Raw genomic sequence first — 24,898 nt, forward strand, 5'->3', positions numbered from 1 at the left:
CATTATGTACTTCAACTTCTTCACCTGTAAAATATGGATGATAATACATCACAGGGTAATTATGAGCTCAGAACACTAATTGGCAGGTAGTAAATACTACAGAAGTGCTACCTACTGTTATTAAGATTATTGCTATTTTTATATGATATTGTTTCATAAAATCTGTCCATGTTGCTATGTAGAGCTGGGCTATTGCTTCTAACTGCTGTATCCTAGCCCATAGTTTGTTTCCACCATGTTTTATTTCTCTATTCTTCCAGCTAAACTGCCTCCAACTCCACACCATAACAAACAATGCCCCCAAAGGTCTTTGTAAAAATACTTCTGTGGCATATAGCCAGGAGCAGGATTGTTATAGGTCACCTATACATTTAGTCTGAGTAAATACTCTCTGGCTGAACTCAGAATAGCTGTCTCGCCCACTAGTAGTACATATTTTATAGTACCACTAGTAATTTCTTCAGTCCCTCTAGTAATACAGAAGCCTTCATGCATCCTTACATTCCTAAATTTGCATTATTCATTGCCAATATGATGATTATAAAGAGATGTTCCACTGTTGTTTCAACTGCATTTCTCTAAATACCAATGAGAATGAACATCTCTTTAGATGCCTGACAATGTTTGTAGTATTTTTTCTGTGTAGCCTATTCTTACCTTTGCCTATATTTCATTGTGGTTAAATTCTTTGCATTATAGACATTTGTCTTATCAGTTTTAGACACTGCAAATAATTTTCCCATTCTTATGCCTGTCAATTTTTTATAATGCCCATAAATAAAAAGAAATCTTTAAATTTTATGCAATGAAATTAATCCATCTTTTACCTCATGATTTGTGCTTCTAAGGTTTTCTCGGTGAGGTCTTTCCTCCACCTTAGATGACAAAAATAGTCTCCTACATTAGAATCTATTAATTTTGCAGGATTAATCTACCTGAAATTCAACTTTGTGGTGTTAAGTGGAAATTGTTTTATTTTTCCATTAGAGTAAGCCAAGTTTTTCCAACATTATTTACTAAGCAATCTGTTCTTTCTTTGTTAATTTGGGGTGAGATAATTTCTATGAAACACTACATGGCCAAATCCTAGATGCTTGCTATATGAAGAGTATTATAATATTCAACTCTGTATATTTCTCTTTAAGCAGATCACAGAGCTCTTTGAGTCAGATATGCACCCAAAGCTTTCATGCTTAGTCACCCCATTTGAAATTTATGTGAGCATTTATTTCATTAAGCTCACATGGAAGAATAAACTCAAAACAAATATTCATTTTGCCTTCCCACTCCCTCTCAGAGATGGGTCTGCTGATTTAAAGGACAGACTTAAACAGGGCCTAGTTTGGCCTTTGATTTGGATTCCATTTCTGAGCAGTGGCCTTCAGTGTTTTTTATATACAAATTTATTTGAAGTCTGTCCTGCATTTCTATTCCTCTAGCCATTGCTGCATCTTTCCATTCTGTTCTCTACTTCATTCATTCAACAAATTTTAAATGGCTGTTAAACATTAGGCAAAGTATGAATACCAGTTTAACTGTATCAGCAGTATAGTGCAAAACTGAACAACACAGACAGGGTCTCTAACCCAATGGAGTTAACAGTGAGGAATAAGTTCATTAAGTGAATAACTAAATATGTATATAAATTTCAAACTGTGACTAGGTGTTGAAAAGGACATCTATAAGGTACTATGTGTGACTGTAATGGGGAAGAAGGGGCCTCACTTAGATTAGACATTAACGAAGGCATTTTTAAGTAGTGGAATTTAAACTGTGGGCTGATTAAGATGTAGGAATTTGCCACAAGGAGCAAGAGTAGGAAGAGGAGCTGGATGTGATGGTCCTAAGAGGGGAAAGAAGTTGATTGTATTGAAGTTGAGGCCCTGCAAGGGTTCCAGGTGGATACCAGGAATGCTTTACATTGTGTTCTGGGCCATGGTTGGAGGTAACTGGAATTTGAACTAAATGAATATTTCTAAAATGAAATTCTTGGGGCGCCTGGGTAGCTCACTCGGTTAAGCGTCCAACTTGATTTCAGATTAGATCATGATCTCACAGTTTATGGGATGGAGCCCCGTGTCAGGTTCTGTGCTGACAGCATGGAGCCTGCTTCGGATTCTCTCTCTCCCTCTCTCTCTCTGCCCCTCCCCAGCTTGCTCACTCTGTTTCTCTCTCTCAAAATAAATAAATAAGTATCAAAAATTTTTAATAAAAAATTTAAAAATTTAAAAAAATAAATAAATAAAATGGAATTCTCACCAAGATCAAGATTTTATGGAGGTTCTAGGACACTTGCAGATTAAATAATTTTTTTAAAGATCCTTTGATATTTGTAGATATTCCCTATAATGAGAGTCCTAAATCAGAATATAAAGGGGAAAAAGAAAGACCGTTCTTCCACTGGGGATATAAATAAAGAGAATGTTACTACCAACCTAACTATGAAGAAAAGCCAGACAATCTATATCATATTACCTTTATTTCAGCCTCTCAGAGGGCCAAGATTTCAAAACAACCAAGAATTCAGAATTCCAAAGTGTAACAAGCTCTTCCAAGGAAAATTGGGAATCACAAACTGTTTCAGTCTTGGCAGAGCATGGGAGAAAGAAATGGCAACCACAAAAGTGAGAAGGAAACAAACTTTTTACAAATCTTAAAGGCTTATTAAAGGCTAGCATCACAGTTTAGAATCCCTAGGAGCCAAAGATACAAAAAGAGTCTGCAAACACTTACCAGCAATTTAAGATGCTCTACCAGCTACTCACAAAAAAGACTGAGGGCAGTGCAGGAGACCTGGGATAGCTGCTCTCTTGGGCATAGGCATAGAGGTATGCAATCACTCAGCTGTAGCATGGGTAACTGGCACAAACCTAAGAGTCTTCTAGACTTGACTTATCGTACAAAATAAAACCCTCACATTGACTTTCCTCCTACCCCATAAAAACATTGGTGGCCCCTAGGAAAGGGTCAGAAATAAATCTCATGTGGCCTTAGGAAAAAACCAGAAAGCACTCTTACCTGCAAATCCCATGAAATTGACTTTATTTGCTGGGGGAGGGGTAGAAAACCCACACTACCCAACCTGCATTGAACCTAAGCAAAAACCATGTATCACTGGGGTAAGGACAAGAAATGCATTCATACTCAGGATCTTAAGCTGACCCAAAGCAGAGGTCTGCTGCACTAAGGGAAAAGCAGATAATTTATTGTACCCAAGACTCTTTAAAGACACAAAGTAGGGTTCAGCTGCCATAGAGAATAAGGTGAGTAATATTAATCAAGCCCTCTCCTCAGGCTAGGAACACAAAGCCTTACTAAGACTATGACTGAAGGAGAAAAGCACAGGCCTTCTCTCCTGCCACTACTAGCAGTCTTGAAGCAAATGAGAAAAAATGGCACTCTACTACTGGAGGAGGTAAAAGGGTTGAAAGAAACCCATTTGTGGTGCAGGCATGCAAATCTTGCTAAAAGCTGAGAGTGGATCTAAAATGAATGGGGAACATTCAAACCACCACCACTTCCACCTCTACCATGTAAAACCAGGATGTGCACTAAGGACAAAATAACAGCAGCCTTCTACTATAAGAATCTGAAGTCTGTTGTACATTCGAATAAGCATAGGAATAACAAAATTCAGTGACTCTACTGAAATTAATCAAACTCCCTCTACTATCAATAGCCTGATAGGAAAAGAGATCTGACCATTTCAAGATATAAACACTATTTACCTTTGTTTTTACTGATTTTTCCACATATAATATCAGCAATAAAAAATTAGCAGACAGAAATATCAGCAATGATAATAGATACATTGTCAAGAAAAAAAGTAATAAAAAGAAACAGACCCAGAGATGATGCAGATGTTGGCACCATTAGAGACTTTAAAATGAATATGATTAAAAGTCAAAGGATAGATGAAATGAACAAACTCTTAGAAGGAATAGATAATCCTAACAGCCCTCTATCTAGTAAAGAAACGGAAACTTCTCTAAAAGAAAACTCCAGGCTGAATAAACAGAATAAAAGAATTAATTTTAGGTAATACTATTTCATAAAGTGGGGGAGTGGGGAACACCAGCCAATTCATTTTATTAGGTCAGTATAACCCTATCAGTAAAACCAGAAAAAGACATTACAAAAAAAGAAAACTACTGACAAATATACTTCATGAATACAGATGTAAAAATACTTTTTAAAGTATTAACAATCAAATCCAACAACATATAAAAAGAATAATAGATCTCAAGGAACTTAGGTTTATCCTAGGAAACTAAGGTTGGTTTAACATTGAAAAACATCAATGTAATTCACCATATTAACATACTGACAATGTACATGACCATCTTTATAGATTCAGAAAAAAAAATTTAACAAAATTCAACATCCATTCATAATTAAAATTCTCAAAAAACTAGAAACAGAAACTAATTTCGTCAACTCTACAAAGGGCATCTAAAATAACTACAAATATATGCACAACGGTCAAAGGCAGAATTCTTTTCGACCTAAGATCAGAAATATGTCTCACTCCTAGTGAACACTGAATTGCAGTAAGAATTTAAGGGGAAAAAAAGCATACAGATCAAAAAAGAAGAAATAAAACTATCCCTCTTCACAGACAACATGATTATTTATACAGTAAATCCCAGGGAATCTACAACAAAACCATCAGAACTAATAACTAAATTCAAGTAAGGCCCCAAGTAAGTATTTTAAAAACAACTGCATTTTCATATGCTAAAAACAAACAATTGGAAATTGTAATTTTGAAAACAGTATCATTTACAGTAGCATCAGAAAAACAAGAAAGTAAGATAAATTTCACAAAACATGTACAATGCCTGCACTCTGAAAACTAAAACACCAGTGAGAGTATTTAAAAAGACATGAATAAATGGAGAAATACACTGCATTCATAAATTAGAAGACTTGCTCCATTAAAATGTCCGTTCCCCACAGATTAATCTAGCAATTAAATAAAATCCCAATCAAAATGCTAGCAACACATGAAAAAATGCTCCACATCACTCATCATCAGGGAAATACAAATCAAAACCACAATGAGATACCACCTTATACCTGTCAGAATGGCTAACATTAACAACTCAGGCAACGACAGATGTTGGCAAGGATGCGGAGCAAAAGGATCTCTTTTGCATTGTTGGTGGGAATGCAAGCTGGTGCAGCCACTCTGGAAAACAGTATGGTGGTTCTTCAAAAAATTAAAAATAGAACTACCCTATGACCCAGCAATTGCACTACTAGGTATTTATCCAAGGGATCCAGGTGTGCTGTTTCAAAGGGACACATGCAACCCCATGTTTATAGCAGCACTATCAACAATAGCCAAAGTATGGAAAGAGCCCAAATGTCCATCACTGGATGAATGGATAAAGAAAATGTGGTATACATATACAATGGAGTATTACTCAGCAATCAAAAAGAATGAAATCTTGCCATTTGCAACTACATGGATGGAACTGGAGGGTATTATGCTAAGCGAAATTAGTCAGAGAAAGACAAATATCATATGATTTCATTCATATGAGGACTTTAACAGACAAAACAGATGAACATAAGGGAAAGGAAACAAAAATAATACAAAAACAGGGAGGAGGACAAAACAGAAGAGACTCTTAAATATGGAGAACAAACAGAGGGTTATTGGAGGGATTGTGGGAGGGGGGGATGGGCTAAATGGGTAAGGGGCATTAAGGAATCTACTCCTGAAATCATTGTTGCATGATATGCTAACTAATTTGAGTGTAAATTTAACAAAATAAAATTTTTAAAAAATGCTAGTAAGCTCTTTTGTAGAAATTAATAAACTAACTCTAAAACGTATATAATAATACATAGTATCTACCTAAAATTTCCAAATCAATTTTAAAGAATAACAAAACTGAAGGCCTAGAACTAGCTGTTTCAAGATTTCATAAAAAGCTATAGTAACTAAGATTGTTGTTTTGGTGTAAGGATAGACAGAGGCCAATGAAAGAGGATAAAGAGAGGACCAATGTACATGATCAGTTGACTTTCAATAAAGATGCCCAAGTAACTCAATAGGAAAAGAAAGTCTTTTCAATAAATGGTGCTGGAACAATTGGATGTCTATATGCAAATATAAACTTCAATCACACTTTCTAACAATATAAAAGTTAACCCTAAATGGATCACAGATCTAAATGTGAGAACTCTAAAAGCTTCTAAAAGGCAATATAGAAAATTTTTGTGACTTTAAGTTAGGCAAATATTTCTTAGATAGGACACACAAAGCACAAAACATAATAAAGAAAAATATATCTGACTTCATCAAATTTAACTTTTCTTCTTCAAAAACCCATCAAATAAAGGAAAAAACAAGATTTAGATGGAGAAAATATTTATAAAACTCATATGTGATAAAGAACTTGTATCCAAAATAAGTAAAAAAAAAATCTTACAACTTAATAGCAAAAGAACCTAATACAAAACATGTAAAATATCTTTATAGACACTTTGCTGAAGAATATATGTGAGTAGAAAGAAAATAAGCAGATGGAAAGATTCATAACATTATTAGTCATTATGAAAATGAAAATTAAAAATCACAATATTGCACATCTATAACAAAAACTAAAATTGAAAAGACCTATATTATTAAGTGCTGGCAATAATGCAGAATGACTGTAACTTATGTATCACTGATAATAGTACAAAATGGTACAGTGCTTTGAAAAACAGTTTGGTATTTTCATATCAATTTAAACATACAGTTATCTTAACCCAGTAACCCCTCCTAGTTATTTACCTAAGAGAAATAAAACATATCCACACAAATACCTCTACTCAAATGTTCATAGTAGATTTAGTCATAATATACAAAATTAGAAATAATCAAATGTTAATTAATCACTGAAAGTTTCGAATTTCACAATAAATTATGTTTAATATAAAAAAATAAAAAGCTTCCTCCCCCCCAAAAAAAAGAAAAAAAGAGAGGCTTAACCAAACCAGGTTACATAAATACAATAGAATACCATCATCAACCTACAGTCCAAACAATTGATACATACAACATAGATAAATCTCAAAATCAATAGGGAAGTGAAACAAGCCAGATTTGAAAGTCTGCATACAATATGATACATTTTAGCGGTGCCTGAGTGGCTCAGTTGGTTAAGTGTCCAACTTCAGCTCAGGTCATGATCTTGCAGTTTGTGAGTTGGAGCCCCACACTGGGCTCTGTGCTGACAGCTCAGAGCCTAGAGCCTGCTTCTGATTCTGTGTCTCCCACTCTCTCTTTGCCCCTCCATCACTCACACTCTGTCTCTCTCTCTCAAAATTAAATAAAAACATTAAAAAATTTTAAAAAATATGATACCTTTTATATGACACTCTTTTAAAAAATAAAATAAAAAGGAAAACCAAGGTTTAGAAAATTTATCAATGTTTCCCCAGGACTGGGGTAGAGAGAAGGTATTGACTGCAAGGGAGCATGAGTGAATCTTTTTGAAACAATGAATGTATTCTGTATCCTGATTATGGTGATGATTACATAACTACATACATTTGTCAAAACTTTATAACTGAGAATTTCATACATATAGAAAAGTACAGAAAACAGTATAATACCCATTATCCAGGATTGACAATTATCGTGAATAGTATGTGGATCTTATTTCATTCTCTTTTTTTTTCCCCAAATTTTTTAAATGTCTATTTATTTTGAGAGAGAGAGAGAGAGAGAGTGCAAGCCAGGGAGGGGCAGAGAGTCAGAGAGGGAGACACAGAATCCAAAACAGGTTCCAGGCTCTGAGCTATCAGCACAGAGCCTGATGCCACGAACCAGGAGATCATGAGCCAAAGTCAGACGACCAACTGACTGAGCCACCCAGGCGCACCTAATCTTATTTCATTCTTAAAGTACATCTTAAGCATCATATCAGTTCACCTAAAAATATGTCAGTATGTACTTCCAAGTCATGAGGACATTTTAGCATTGTCACACCAAACAAAATTTATGGCAAGTTCTCAATATAATTTAATAGTTTTCTTTTTCTTTTTCTTTTTTTTTTTTCAGATGGGAGGAATGATAGGATGTTTCTGTGGTAACAGAAATAATCCAATGGAGGAAAAAATGATGATGTAAGAGAGACAAACAGAAAATATTGATGGAATAATACCCTGAAGTATGCAAGAGAGCCATGGGATCTAGTGCACAAGTAGAATAATTAGCTTTAGATAAAAACATGAGTAGTTCATCTATAGAAGCAGTCATCTATGGTAACAGTTGCGAAAGTACTGTATTTGCTACAGTTACAGATGTAGATACCTTGAAAACTGGGGTAATGAGAGTATGTGGAATTTCTTTTCCAACTGTTATTTTTTAGGAAATAATATTTGAGTCATTAACTGAAATGGAGGCTAGACTGGATGGTTTGGAGATTTGCAGAAAGAAGATAATATGTCAAGTAATAATCCAAGAAATTGAGAGAGTGGCTAACAAGGAACATCCACTATGATTTTAAGAGCCTACTTGAAAGTTGTGGTCACAGATTTAAGGGGAGACTCATTAACTTGTGGTTGGTTATTTTCCTCTCATCACATTCAGTTCCAGAATGGTGGAGCTAACTACTGAATATTATAGATTTATGTGGATCACCTAATTAATCACAATAGTCAGAGAAAATGCATTCTAGTTGATACAACACCTAATTTGAGTCTAAAAAAGTAAGTACAGATTAATCAAGAAAAGAAATGTGGTGAAAGGGAGGGTAAGGACACACAAAGAGGCACTGAAAATATACAAAAGCAGATAAATGAAAAATAAGTGCTTGAGTTTAAGAAAATATAGCAACCTAATTATTTTGCTGAAATTTAAAATGTGAAGAATAGAAAAGCAATATATCAAACTAGAAACAGATGTAGATCATGGAAAGCTTAGTTTTATCTTATAGGCAATGAAAGGCTAGTGAGTAGTTTTAAACAGGGGAGTGAGAAGATTTAGTTGTATAGCTTGATAAATATTAAAATAAAATAAATATATGTAAAGATTTGGTAAGATACATGCAGAGTTGAGAAACCACAAAATAAAGCTTGTTTAGTGGTCTAGGCAAGAAATAATGAGAATCTGAATCAGAGCAGTGGAAAAAGGCAAGAAATAAGATCAATTAAACAAACAGAAGGTAGGATTAACAGGATTTAGCATGACAATATAATGACTGTGGGAAATACATATTAGACTTTTAATTTTTATCTTAAAAACATAAAAAAAATCTGTTTTCCTTACATTTAAGATATGGAGTGATAATACATGTAAATAATATCCAAATTAACTCATTCTGGAGTACTTGCTTAGTATATTTTACTAAGTGTAAAGATCAAAAGAGTTTGGAGACCACTGATATATTAGATATAGGTAGGAAGTAGGAAGGAAAAGGAATATGGAAGACTATAGTTTCTACCTGAGTGACAAAATATTCTTTTTCTTGTTATTGTTACTAAATAAGATTGAAAATAACAAACCAGAAGCCAGTTTTAGGGAGGAATGACACTATTGTTACTTAATTTTGCATGTGTGTTGAGATATCTGAGGGACATCTCAGTAGAGCTTTCCAGCTGACAGTTTAATAATGGGCTTAACAGTCAGGAACTGAAGATACAAATTTGAAAACTAGCAATGTGCAATAGTTGTTAAAACTTGGTGGCAGAGATAGTAGCATTATTGGTGATGGTTGGTGCATGGAAGAAAAGATGCTCATGATGGAAACCAAAAAACAAAAGAGAGAGAAATGAATGAGGAGAACTGGAAGAGTTGGATACAGAAAAGTGTAGAATGTTTCCAGAAGGAGTAGGTGGTCAAGTGTCAATGCAGGAAAGGGCGAATGAAAACAAGAAGTGTCAGGGTGCTAGGGTAGCTCAGTAGGTTAAGTGACTGGCTCCTGGTTTTGCTCAGGTCATGGTTTCATGGTTCATGGGGCTGAGCCCCCACCCCCACCCCCACTGTCGAGTCCCCCACTGAGCCCTGAGTTCAGCTCTGCAGCTAGCAGCATGGAGCCTGTTTGAGATTCTCTCTCTCCCTCTCTCTGCCTCTGCCTGACTCACTCTTTCTTTCTCAAAAATAAATAAATAAACTTAAAAAAAATGAAGGAAAGTGAGAAGTGTCAGTTGAGCTTTTGCAATTGGTACATTTACATTCTTTAAGAGAGCAGCATTTTAGGCATAGTAATTGGTAGCAGAAAGAATACTAGTCAGTTGAAAAGTGAATAGAAGTAAAAAAGGGGAGAGAGGGATGCCTGGGTGGCTCAGTCGGTTAAGCGTCCGACTTCAGCTCAGGTCACGATCTCGCGGTCCGTGAGTTCGAGCCCCACGTCGGGCTCTGTGCTGACGGCTCAGAGCCTGGAGCCTGTTTCAGATTCTGTGTCTCCCTCTCTCTCTGCCCCTCCCCTGTTCATGCTCTGTCTCTCTCTGTCCCAAAAATAAATAAACGTTAAAAAAAAATTAAAAAAAAAAAACAAGGGAGAGAGTGAATACAGAATTCTTTTTAGAGTTTTGGATAAGTAGGGGAAGAAAGATTAATTCTGTGTAGACTTACTTTAATTCTTCATCTCTGTGACCATAATTTCTCATCATCTTTAACTAGACTATTACAATAATACCATCTCCTACAAAAGAAAGAAACGAAGAAAGAAAAAAAGAATACCAATAGTAACAATAACAACTGCAATGACAATAGTTAACATTTCATTCCTGTTGGGACAACCCATTGATTGTAAATGGACATTTTTGTAAATGAACAAACTGAGACTGAGGTTATTTGATCAAAGTCATGCAGCTAGAAATGTAGAAATGATTACTCTGTACCTTGAGATCGAACTATGTGTAACCCAGAGTCAGCTTGGCTCACTCTGCCTCTCAGAATCTAAATAAGATTGTACTGAAAGCTCAGACTTTCTCAGAGCCACCTCTGGTTATAATTGTCTATGTCTAGTGATTTTTCAGTCTTGGTTCTATGTCACAAGGTTGTTCTTTGCTGTCTACTCTACACTAGTTAAGATAAGAAACTCAACCCCTCTTGAACTTTCACAAAAGAAACTCCATTCTGTGTGTGTTGAAAGGCCATACTTCATAGAAAATTTGGCTAAGTGGAGAGAAAGAAGTAATATCACAGCAAAGAGAATACCTTCACATTTGATACCTTAGTTTTTTTAAAAAGTCCTTTGGACAATTATGCCAGTTCAGACCCCTCTCTATGTTGCTTCATTCCATCTCTCCCCTTCTCTTATTGCTACTCTCAAGACCCAAAAAGCTAGCATATGATATCTTATACCTTATATATTTATTATATATTATGTATTATATATTATGTATTATATATATAATGATAATTTTGCTCTAGCATTTTTTTTAAATCTCCTTCAGTCCCATTTCCCTAGTGTCTTCCTTTCCAATCTCTAGATATCAGTCATTTCTCTTTATTTTTCTAAGTAAAGATAGTTCCTTTTCTAAAAGGAACTTTATTTCTAGGGATAAAAATATACTTTTTTTCCCAGTAAGTTATACCTATAAAAGGTTTTAAAAATGTATCTTTTGATCTAGAGTTACAATTGATTATATCAATTGTTTTTGCTAATTACTGCCATATTGAAGGCCTAATTACAAATGTGGTCTCAAAATAGCTAAAGCAAAATTGGAAACCTGAAAAAACTCATGGTTCACAATTTAACTATTTTCTTTTTTTTTTAATTTTTTAATGTGTATTTATTTTTGAGAGAGAGAGAGAGAGAGAGATACAGAGCATGAGCAAGGGAGGGGCAGACAGAGAGGGAGACAAAGAATCTGAGGCAGGCTCCAGGCTCTGAGCTGTCAGCACAGAGCCCGACACAGGGCTTGAACTCACAAACCATGAAATCATTACCTAAGCTGAAGGTGGATGCTTAACTGACTGAGCCACCCAGGCACCCCTGGTTATTTTCTAACTGAATATATGTTTTAATTTCATTTCCAATTTATGATTTGATACAAACATGAAATTTGTGAGAATCCATAGATTTATCATTTGAATAAAAACATACTTAATATAAGTTGCATTATAAGAAAACAAGAATAAAAACAATACTAAAAGACAGGTACCCTTAAAAGCAAATAATGATGTTTCCTCATCTCAACTGATGATTCCATTTATCATCATAGATAATACAAGGAATGTGAATAGGAAAAATGATCATTTACCCTCAAAGCTGGGTTCATTTGGAAACTATATGAAGACAGGCACTATAATGACAATGAAACAAAGTTTCAAAGAAGTCAAGCAACTTGCTGCAGTCATACAACTAAAGATAGGGAATTTTCTGGAGAGCTATAGTTAATCTAAGTATCACACCTAACTCAGACATTAATAGCAGTATTAGAATTAGAATATTCTACCAAAACCTCATTTTACCCATTCATGCAACAAACATTTATAGAGTGTCCACTATGTGCCTGGACATGTGCTAAATGATAGGAAGCTTTACTTATATTAAGCATCTCTCTGCCTAACTGCCCCTGTAAATAATCCCTAATTGATTAAGTCAAATTTCTGTATAAAATAAATCTATTTTAGTATTATTTTCTCTATATCCTAACTTTATACTCATATTTTATACAGTATTCCAGAAAAAAAATGTTATACTGGAAACTATATTTTAAAGTTAGAAAAGTGGAGAGATGAAAGATAAACAAGAAGGCCATTCTAAGCTTCTAGAGTAGCCTCATAAGAGCATGTGTACTCATTCACCTTTTCCAAACTATTTATTGTTTTGGTTTGAGTTCCCTGGGGATCAGACTCTGAGACAGGATTTTACATGTAAATATTTTCTTTTTTTTTAATGTTTATTTATTTTTGAGAGAGAGAGAGAGTGTGTGTCTATGTGTGTGTGAAAGAGCAGGGGAGGGACAGAGAAAGGGGGAGACAGAATCCGAAGCAGGCTCCAGGCTCTGGGCCTTCAGCACACAGCCTGACGCGTGGCTTGAACTTACAAACCGTGAGATCATCACCTGAGCCTAAGTTGGACTGAGCCACCCAGGCGCACCTATGCAGATATTTTCTTGAAGTGTGCTCTTAGTAACAAGATTTCTGAGGAAGTGAAGGAAAAAGAACTGGGCAGAAAGAAAATGCAAACTGTGTTATAATGATGATATGGGACTCAGGAGATCATACAGGAAGCTCTAAAGCTGGGATGACTTTTCATTATGTGCCTAAAATTGAGGCAAAAGGAGTGAGTTCTTGAAACCTTACAATGACTCTCTTGGGGTGCTTCCAAGAAGGGGGTATGATCTTATGCAAGTCAAGTCCCTTTGGTTAAAGACAATTGCTAGAGAAGGACTCAACTGTGAGCCAAAAGCAGCCAATATACCTGACAGCTGGGGAAATGAGTGCCTAGATCATGACAGGAGAGACCTGGGCAGTATACCTGAATATCCACTACAGTACGTCCCTAACATAATTTGGATGCAATTACTTTGTATAGTAAGTTTTCCCCATTTAAGAACAACTCAAATGTACTCGTTTCCTGATAAAACTTCTAAGAAGAAAGTTAGTAGGGAAAAAATGTAACTCCCACCAATGCTTCTGATCTTATAGCCGTCATCAATATGCATGATTCCCCTGCTTCCATAATGCACTCTAGATTCCCCTCACCCTCATCTAGTACCTCTACTGCGGTGGCCCAGAGTTTTATCCGTGATGATTCTGACTCGCAGGTCACCATACCATTCTTGGACCATAATTGCTCCACTTGTATACTTACATTAAACTCACCTGTATACCATGAAACGCCCTCAAGGAACACTTGGGAGCCAAATGCATTCTTCTTGCATCTATTATATAACAGTAGACTTTCCTCTCCCATAGTGATCAGGGCTAATTATTTTTGCCAACACAGTAACTTCCTTTGTTGCTTACTATTCTCTTGCCACAAGATACTTGAAGTGAATAGAAAACATCTATAGCTTAAAATTTAACAGGATTCATGCCATGTTTCCTGGTAAGCACATCCTCTCTCTGGGAAATAAAAACTCTAGTTTCTCAGAACCTAAAATTTGGGGTTGAAAAGCACAAATTCCCCAAGTGGATTACTAGGAATAATGATAAATTTGGTCACTCCTATTTTCACATCTTGGTTCCTGGAATTCTATATCCCTATAATGATAGTTGGCTTTGAGTGCATAATGCTCAATCAGGTGCAACTTTAATATACTGTCCCATTGTTCTATAAGGTGAGTGGCTTCTAGGTAGAACTTCCTTTGTTGTAAAGTGAGTCACTTAGTCCATTGTGATGTTATTTGCAATATCATGTCAGTAGATCACACATTCTGTCAGCTCATGAATAGTGATGCTGGCTGAGGCTCAGTGGCAGCAAATGTAAATATATACCCAGAATCCGTGTTGGTTCCACCCTGGACCTGCTTTGACCCTCACCCAAAACTAAAAGCTTCCAGTCACTTGTGAGTGGGTCAGGGCACTATGCTGAAGTTTTGAGAATGATGAGATATAATAATTCATCCTATACTTTGGAGGGGATGGCCCCTCAGGCCCTGGACTACTCTGTAGGTAAAAATTTCATTGATATAATGGACCAGTGATTTTTGTAGGGTTTAAATCCCATCTCTAGGGATGTCATATCCTATTTACCATTTCCATAAATCTCTGTGAGTCAATTCTCTGTGAGTCAGTACACACATACCCACATACACACACGAACACACACATACACACATACACACACACCCCTCTGATATTGCCACTCATTATTTCACTTCAGATGGTTTAAGATAGTTAAGTGCTATGACATGGTTTCTATTATTTCAACATCCTATAATTTCCATTGCTATTAGGGAGCCCAGTTCTAGAACACCATCTCCTATCATCACTTGTGATCTACAAAAGGCAGCTATCACTGAGAAACTCAGTAATGCTGGTTCCTTTCACAAGAATATTTATTATTACTTTGAAAATGGGAGTGCCCTGTATATTCACAAAGTACATATGTCTAGCATGCTCACTTCCCTATGTCTTTTGATTTCTTCTTCTATTGTTTGCCATGGCAACTCTGGCATTTCTACATCACTTAGTATGGGCCAAGCTGCTAAGAGCCAATTTAATTCCATTTTAGTACCATTTCCTGGGGTCTTTAACACTGTTAAATTCTATATCGGAAGAGAGTATTCCCATATTAGGAGACAGTACTCCCTTATCTAACTTAATGTTCTATTATTTCTTGATTCAGTTATCCCCAGAATCCAGTTCCACACATATTCTCCAGATTCCTTCTGGTTCATGTTGGCTAGGTCCCTTCTTTTACATAGTAAGCTGACCATTACCATGGTTGGGTTATGTTGATACTTGACAAAAGGAGAGATGAAGGAGAACATTTGTTGTCTATATTACGTTCAAGAAGAGTTAGAGAGTAGGCCACTTCTGTAGGTTTAGACAGTTAAAGGAATGTGAGGATTCAAGGTTTTGCAGTGTGTTGACCCAGATGTCCCTATCCCAAATCTCAGGATTCTGTACCTTCCCAATTAGCCCTGACCTTGATAAAGCAGACTTGCAGAGGCTTGCCGGCAAGACTTGTTCTACTTCCCTCATAATTAAGTCTGACGCCTAATTCTCAGCATGTTCTGTGTTCCATCTGCAGAAGATGCATCTACTCCTGTAGAATGTACCATTTGCCTTTATTAAATGTGAGCAATAAACCTGGATACCATTATTACCCTCAATATCTACACCCCTGAAATTTTGAAATATTGAAATTCTCTTCTTTGATTCAAACTTCCTCCTTCTAGAGCTGGACCTACTGATCCTGTTCTAACCTCAGCATAACTTAATGTTGACTCTATTTTCCTTTCCTGATTCATTCCCTTTGCTATGTAGTCTAAACCCATTTCAACTCTTTTCTTGCAAGTATTCACAAATCCTATGGTCTTTCCAACTTTCACCATGTCAACTTCTCTAATCAACCCTGGAAAACCACAATATATTTCTTATTTATTTCCTTTGGACTATGACACATTGCTGGAGAACATTCATGTAACAGTAGAAATCAGCTACAATAAAATTTGTAATTTTTATCTTCAATAGAGTCCTCAATGTTTTCTATGCACCACTGTATTCACCAATTTCTTCTAATTTTCTTTGTCAATGGAATAGTTTTTTCAAACTAAATCTAATATGATCAATTCTTCGTTCTTAACAGATAACTAAACTCCTTTCTTTGTAACAAAAATTCCTTTCTCTGTAAACAAACAAAAAAACAAGTCCACTTGATATTGTCTCCTTCAGCTTCATCTTATTTCCTATGTGTAATCTATAACATCATCGGTCCCCATCTCCCTCAGTGAGAAAAAAAAAAAAAAAACAATAGTTCTTTTCTTTTGCACACCTACATCTCCATCTATGATTTTTATTTAGGAGCTTTCTAACAACAGCAACAGTAATAGCTGTCATCTATGGAATGTTCACCTGCACCAGCCACTAGGATAAGAACTTTAATTGTAACATGTAATCTTCACCATAATGTTTAATTATCTCCATTTAATAAGTGACAAAACTGAGGCTTGCCCAAGTTTACACAGTTTCAAACCCTAGTGGTCTAGTGCCAGATCACACAAGATTAGCACTAACCAAACATTATTTTTTTTAATTGTTTTTAATGTTTATTTATTTTTGAGAGAGAAAGAGAAAGGGAGGGAGGGGCAGAGAGACAGGGAGACAGAGAATCTGAAGCAGGCTCCAGGCTCTAAGCTGCCAGCACAGAGCCGGTCATGGGGCTCAAACCCATGAGCCGTGAGATCATGACCTAAGTGAAGTCGGATGCTTACCTGACTGAGCCACCCAGGCACCCCCAAACTTTCTTTCTTACTAATCCTGTCTATTCCCATCATGTAATTCTTGATCTCTAAACATGCTCAAGTGCTTTTATCTTAAAACTACCTTTCTTCAGTTTTTATTTCCCTTCAAACCACCATTCTAGCTTCTTCTACTCATTTATGATGAAGCTTCTTAGAAAAATACGGTAGTATGCCCCCCTGCCTCCACTTTCTTATCTCCAATCCATTCACCAATCTTGTACAGTCTGCCATATTCTTTCATTAATCTAATAAAATTGCCATCAACCACCTCCCTGAAAGCCAGTAGCCACATGTCAATCCTGCTCAGCCTCTCTGTAGTATTTCATTCTTTTCTCATTCTAAAGTCATCTTCTCTTGACTCATGATACTATTCTTTCTTGGCTTTCCTTTTATTTCTTAAGTCCCCCTTCTCAGTCTTATTTACTGCTCTTTCTTACTAAAATGTTGGCCTCCTTGCCCTTATCTCTCATTACCCCTCCTTTATATGCACCTCAATACAAAAACTTTAAAGAGCTAATCACTGTCCTGAAGAAGTTTATTAAGCAGTTCACTGAACAATACTATACACAATACTCTAAACACATTCACAGAACTTATAGTGACCAGATATAAATTACTATACAAAGCATTATGGTACATTAAGTGTTTGAGGAAGCACAGGATAGAAGATTCAATTGTTAAGGTAATTCATTAAGGTAGATTTCTCAGAGGAGCTGTGTGTTGAAGAACCTGTGGAAAATGAATTCTCTCTCTCATCTACTTAACTTGGAAAAGATGATTATTCATTTTCCCTCATTCTCAAAGAGCCAAAGAAAACAATTCAGCTAGCTGCTTTAGTAATCAATCCTGTGTGTTTAATGATCCTTCAACTATTTTAATTTAATCATCCATGAAATCATTTAAAAAATGTCTGGTGAGTTTCAAATTCATAGTCTTTACCATCACTTTCCACATGATCCAAATTAAAACCAATTATATAAAATTTTCTCAGTTTTTATCAAATGCTAGAATAGGCAGTTTTGAAGATGGCTGAATATTCTTTTTACAAATGATTTATTCATGTGCTCAAAGCCATCCTATGAATTACATATATTTCTTTGTCTTCTTCAGGCCCCAGAGTCATAGTGTCATAACTATCCAGAGTTGGGGTCACACAGAAATGGCTCAAACCCCCACGTTTTTTTATTAGCAATATAACCTTCTGTTTATTACTTAAACTGAGTCTTCATTTTTTCATATATATGGCAACAAGTTACATATATATATATATATATACACACATATATATACATATATACATATGTATATACATATATATTATATGTAATATAATTATGTATACATATATATGTACATATATTGTATACATATAATAATTAGGATATTGTTATGAGAATCACTGAGATAATTTTTATGAAAGAGCCTGACCTAAAGAGGATACTCTCTAAACACTGGTCTTCTCCCTTTCTTCCATTTCCATAGCAAATGGGGATTATTTTCTCTTTGCCTATTTTACCCTTCATTTATATAGCAAATAAATTATTAATTTTAAAAACAATCTTTAAATCGGGTTATTTCTAATTTGTTGGCACTACTAATGTATGGTAGTATGCCTTGCACCTCTAGCATATTGTGTTTGACATTCCCAAGAAAAATATATATACCTTCTGTTGAAGTCATTGTGTGCTATTACTGTAAGAGTTATGATAAAAATAATTATAAAGAAATTGCCAATCTACCACTATGATGGCTCTGCACACTTTCTTGCTGCATATTTTCTCCTTGCTATTTTATTAAAAGAAATATTAAATTAAATATAAAATATTCAATAAAATATTAATTTTTTTTACTATAGAGAAGGTAGTAAAAATTAAAAATCCAAGTAGGAGGGGGTACCTTGGGGCTGAGTCAGTTAGGTGTCCAAGTCTTGATTTTGGCTCAGGTCATGATCTCATGGTTCATGGGATCCAGACCCATATTGGGCTCTGTGCTGACAGTGCAGAGCATACAAGGGATTCTCTCTCACTCTCTCTGCTTCTCCCCCACTCACGCTCGTGTTTTCTCTCTCTCAAAATAAACAGTTTTTTAAAAATCCAAGTAGGAAAATGTGCAAGAAAAATTATGTCTATGAGAATTTGGTGTATATTAAAATTTAGAATTACTGTATATGTGTTGTGGGAGTCCATAAAAAATATGGAAAAGACCTTCATAGACAAAATAGTTAAGTTGCCAAGATATCTCTAAAACCCAGTAAGAAGAACATGTTGTTATGGAAAAAGCTTAAAATTGGTAGCCACTGAGGGGTTCTACAGTAGGCCAAGGTTAATTTAATGATAAAATTTAGTACTTTCAGGGGAAAAAAAATGAATGTACTTTTTTTTGGTCCACTAAAAATGGACCACTAAAAATACAACATACTACAGAAATGAAAATGTCCATTTTCCTAGAAGAGAAAGAAATGGATTTGAAGGAGATCAATATTACTTAAAGAACAGAAAAACATGTAACTTATAAAACTAAGTCCATATGGGATTCATTCCAAAGGTGAAGAAAGTGGCAAATGTTAGGAGAAATCTCTATCTGCTATAATTCACATCTCCCTGTAAATTGGGATGGGACTTATAGGCTACCAAAAAAATGAACATAGCTCTATATAAAAAAGAACCTTTAAACCGTAATGAAGATCTTGTTACTTTTATTTTCAGAGAGCAGCAGTCTTATAGAATGTGCTAGAATGTTTTTCTCTGACCCATTTTATCTCACAGTTTTTAGTTATTGGCTCTAAATGGTATGTCTCCTTCAGCAATTTCTAAATTTTTAAAGTTAACATTGCTTTGCATTTAAGATGCGTTGGCAAGGACTGTAATGAGAATTTTAAATTTGAATAAAACCTCTTGAAGTTCTAAATGAGGCCATCAAAGAGAACATTCACCAGATGGAAACAGTGATTGATCTAAAGCCTCGAGTCTTGTTTTTAATCTCTTGTTTTCCAGCAAAGAGAAATTTTACAGAATCTTCTTTCTTCTTAATGATTTAAACTAAAATACATAGTTAAAATGGAGGTACTATGGTATATTTATAGAACGGAAAGTAGAGAATCTTATGTCACATCCCAATCAAGAAATAGGGTACTCTAAAAACAATGTGCATACCTCTAGTTGCGGTTCCTGTTCTGTTGCTACTCCTAAATTAATTTTTCACTGCTGGATGGAGGGCACTCCCCAAAGTTCTCATGTCCCTAGATGATGGCCTATGTTTGAGTCTAAGATTTTTCATCAAGCTCTGTGATTTCCTCTGATTCCTTGAGACTCTGTTACACTGCATTTCTCCCTTCCACCTAGACAGGACTTCTCCTCACTCTCTCCTTTTCCCATTTACCAGATGAGTAGAAAGGATGCTGAAAACGTAAAAGAGGGCAGAGGTACAGCTATAAAGAGTCTGGATGTCTGATCATGGATGTTAAGCTTTTGTATAAATAACAAATAAATTTTGGCAACTATCAATTTGTTCTCTGTATTTACAGGTTGCCAAATTAAATATGTAAGGTTTATTTTATATCAATTATATTTCAGCAAAGTTATTTTTATAGCTTAGAAAAAATTTAAAAATAGCTTCATATAACATTCTGTTATATGCAATTTTTTTTGATAAATAATGTTCAAATACAGAATGCAATACCTTACCCAGCATGACATATAATAGGGATTCAGTAAACATTTGTTAAATTTCACTGCTTTTTAAATTTTTTTTTAATGTTTATTTATTTTCGAGAGAGAGAGAGAGAGAGACAGAGACAGAGTGTGAATAGGGGAGGGGCAGAGAGAGAGAGGGAAACAGAATCTGAAGCAGGCTCCAGGCTCTGCACTGTCAGCACAGAGCCCGATGCAGGGCTCGAACTCACAGACTGTGAGATCATGACCTGAGCTGAAGTTGGATGCTTAACCAACTGTGCCACCCAGGCACCCCATAATTTTACAGTTTTTTAACAAAGTGATTTTCCTCAGTAATAATTTCTCAGATAAAACTCAGGTAAAAATAAAGAAAAACAAATAAATTCTCATTGTGTTAACCCACTAAAATATTGGGTTATTATTATTATTATTATTATTATTATCATTAGCAGTTAGCCTGACCTTTTCACATCATATCTCCTTGAGAATTCCACACATACAGAGTGAATTCAATGAAGAGAAAATTGTGGAAAACAGACTTCAGCTACTTGAGATAATTTCACAAGTAAAATTTCAGCCTGATGTTGGTGTAATGTAGTTCTTTGTGAAAACAATGACCAACCCTATCATTAGTGTCTGTTACGGTTAATTTTATGTGTCAAGTTAGCTAGAGCCCAGACACTTGGTTAACCACATCTGGATGTTCCTGTGAAGGTATTTTTTAGATGAGATTAATATTTAAATCAGTACATTTTGAGTAAAGCAAATTACCGTCCATAATGTGGGTGGGCCCCATCCAATCAGTTGAAGGAATTAAGAAAAAGAATGACCTACCCTGAAGAAATGGGAATTCCATTATACTGCCTTTGGACTAAATTTGCAGCATCAACTCTTCCCTGGATCTCTAGCCTGCTTGTCCAACCTTGCAAATTTTTGACTCATAATCATGTGAACCAAATCCTTATAATTTCTCTCTCTCTCTCTCTCCCTCCCTCCCCCCACTCCACCCCACATACTCAGAGTCTGGATGCCTGTGTGTGTGTGTTTCTGTGTGTATATTTTGAAATAGACAGGTCCTAACAGAGATCAAATGTGAAAAAACATACCATTGCCAATTAGCCAATGTCAAGAAAAATGGCATCCTAAGTTCATTTTGGAATTAATACACTTGTCACAGAAATATGTTTAGATGTTCTTTATGAGTCCTGCTACTGTTTATTGTATCTAAGTTTATCCCATATTTTCAATTACAATTATAAACAATGAGTTAAAACTGAAAAAGGCTGACTCCAGAAGGTTCAAACAGAAAAGCACATGCACATGAATTAAGAGCAATATACCTTTTTTTTCTTTGAAAATTATTTACTGGGTGCTTGCTTCAGCAGCACATATACTGAAATGATACAGAGAAAATTAGCATGTTATCTGTGCAATGATGACACAAAAATAACTTATTGGACATCTTCTCATATTGAGCAATGTGGAAAGCTTGAATAACATAAAGCTTGTAGAAACATGGTTCCTGCCTATGGTGAGTCAGATTTTCAAAAAATATTAGGAACAATACTTCCTAACCTTCACGTTCTTTTACTATGTAATTCTGATATTCCTCCTACTGGAAGGCAGAGTCTATGTCTCCTCCTCTTGAATCTGGATGACCTTCTGCCTCAACAAATATAGTAGGTCAGAAGTAATATAATGGGATTTTCAAGAAAAGAGCATAACAATGCTATGTTCTTCTGCCTTGCTCTCTTGGGACACTTGCTTTGTGGGAAGCCAGATGCCATGCAAGCAGTCCAACAACTGTTAAGATTTCTGTACTGAACCCAAACTAATTCACAGGAAAGGAAGATGGCAGCAGAGTAGGGGGACCCTAGACTCCACATAAATACAACCAGATAACTATCAAATCATCCTAAATATCCCAGAAATTGACCTGAAGGCTGGATGAACAAACTCCACAACTAAAGGTACAGAAAAGGCCATATCAAAGATGGGAGGAAATGTGGATAACTGGTTTGGGAGAGAAATGGATTGTGGCTGCCACAGTAGACAGGGACCATGGTCACAAGGAAGTGCACAAGGAAAACGAACCCCCATAGCAATTGAATTGGAAAGTGACAGGGGCCAAATTTCATGAGTTCTTGCAACCAGTGGGGCTAAAAGCGTGGAGTTCTAAGGTCAGCAGGCTTGGCTCAGGGAGAGCCCAAAGCATTGGGGCTGCTCTTGGAGAGAAGGCAGAGCAAATAGCCCACAGACCTACACTATATAAACGGCAATCTGAAGAACACCCAGGGAACACAGCAGAGAGGTTATTTGCTCATCTTAGAGTGTGTCCCAGAAAGGCAGCATGCACAAAGACTCCTCCAGAAACAAAGGAACCGGCAGGTGCCATTTCATTTCCCCCTTCCCTCCGCATAAGCACAGGGCCACTTACAGGAACCAATGCGGCACCATTCACTTGCTACCAAAACTTGTTTATACCAAGCCCTGCCCCCACTGATCTCCAGTGGAACTGTTCCTCTCAGCAATCTTGCCTCAGTCCCAGCATAGTGGCTCTCTCCCACAGAAGACCAGCCCAAACCTCAATCTACAATGTCTCCCAACCCAAGAGTTTTTCAGGGATTTGGGTGTAGCAGCAGAGGTGACAGGTCTCAATTCACAAGCAGACCAAAGCATACCTAGTTAAAACTCACATTCAGGACAGGGACCAAACAGAGTCCACAATAGGCAAAGAAAACCTCTGTAGACAACTGGCCTGAAGGATAAAGCAGCCAGAACAAAGAGCAGAGCACACACAGCAGCACATACTGGAGATAACTCCTGAAGCACCAGGCCCTGGGGAGCAGGGGGTACTACACTACTGGGCACTACAGGACCTCTTCTTCATAAAGACAGTATGCTCAAGAAGAGGAGTTGTAGCTAACTTTCCTAACTCAAAAGCAGGCACAGATATTTAGACAAAAGAAGACAGAAGAATTTGCCCCAAATGAAAGAACAGAGCAAGGAGCACCTGGGTGGCTCAGTCAGTTAAGCGTCTGACTTTGGCTCAGGTCATGATCTCATAGCTTGTGAGTTCGAGCCCCATATCGGGCTCTGTGCTGACAGCTCGGAGCCTGGAGCCTGCTTCAGATTCTGTGTCTCCCTCTCTCTCTCTGCCCCTCCCCTACTCACACTCTGTCTCTCTCTCTCTCTCAAAAAATAAATAAACATTAAAAAATTAAAAAAAAAAAAAAAAGAAAGAAAGAAAGAACAGGGCAAGGTCACAGCCAGGAATCTAAGTGAACTAGATATAAGTAACATGCCTGATAGAGAATTTAAACTAATCATAGAGATACTCACTGTATTTGAGAAAAGAATGGAAGACATCAGTGAGACCATTATTATAGAGATAAGGAATAACATATCAGAGATAAAGGGCTCAATAAATGGAATGAGAAACACAGTTGATGGAATAAACAGCAGGCTAGAAGAAGCAGAGGAAGGAATTGGTGACCTAGAAGACAGAGTAATGGAAAGTAATCAACATGAACAAAAGAGAGGGAAAACTTAAACTATGCAAAATAAAATAGACTTAAGGAACTAAGTGACTCTATCCAGTATGATAACACTCACATTATAGGAGTCCCAGAAGAAGTGAGTGAAAAGGGGACAGAAAATTAATTGGAAGAGATAAGAGCTGAAAATGTCCATAAAGGGAACAGATATCCACATCCAGGAGGAACATAGAACCCCTAACAAAAATCAACAAAAGCAGATCCACACCCAGACATATTATAACTAAAATGGCAAGCTGTAGTGATAAAGAAAAAATATTAAAAGCAGCAAGACAGGGGCACATGGGTGGCTCATTTGGTTGAGCCAATTCTTGATTTCATCTCAGGTCATGATCCCAGGGTCTTGGGATGGAGCCCCATGTTGGGTTCCATGCTGTGTAAAGCCTGCTTAAGACTCTCTCTCTCTCCCTCTGCCCTTCTTCCTGTCTCTCTCTCTCTCTCTCTCAAATAAAAATAAATATTTTTTTAAAAAAGCAGCAAGACCAAAACAAACAAACAAACAAACAAAAAAGACAGTTACATATGAGGGAAACCACATAAGACTATCAGGAGATTTTTCAGCAAACTTTCCAAGCCATAAGTGAATGGCATGATATATTAGAAGTACTGAATAGTAAAAATCTGCAGCCAAGAATACTCTAGCCAGCAAGGCTACCATTCAGAATAGAAAGAGAGTTAAAAGGTTTCTCAAACAAAAACTAGAGGAGTTCATGACCACTAAACCAGCCCTGCAAGAAATTAAAGACTCTTTGAATGGAAAGGAAAGAACAAAGGGGAGGTATAAAGGTAGGAAACACA

General features: G+C 36.2%; 1 non-coding gene across 1 annotated transcript; it reads left to right on the forward strand.

Moving 5' to 3' along the window:
* The first annotated feature begins 21,912 nt into the window (after positions 1–21,912).
* On the forward strand, positions 21,913–22,013 carry LOC125939204 (U6 spliceosomal RNA). The gene has a single exon (XR_007462959.1). It is a non-coding gene; the product is annotated as a U6 spliceosomal RNA (small nuclear RNA).
* Positions 22,014–24,898: the final 2,885 nt, after the last annotated feature.

This window comes from Panthera uncia (assembly GCF_023721935.1).
Source record: "Panthera uncia isolate 11264 chromosome B2 unlocalized genomic scaffold, Puncia_PCG_1.0 HiC_scaffold_24, whole genome shotgun sequence".
Lineage (NCBI taxonomy): Eukaryota > Metazoa > Chordata > Mammalia > Carnivora > Felidae > Panthera > Panthera uncia.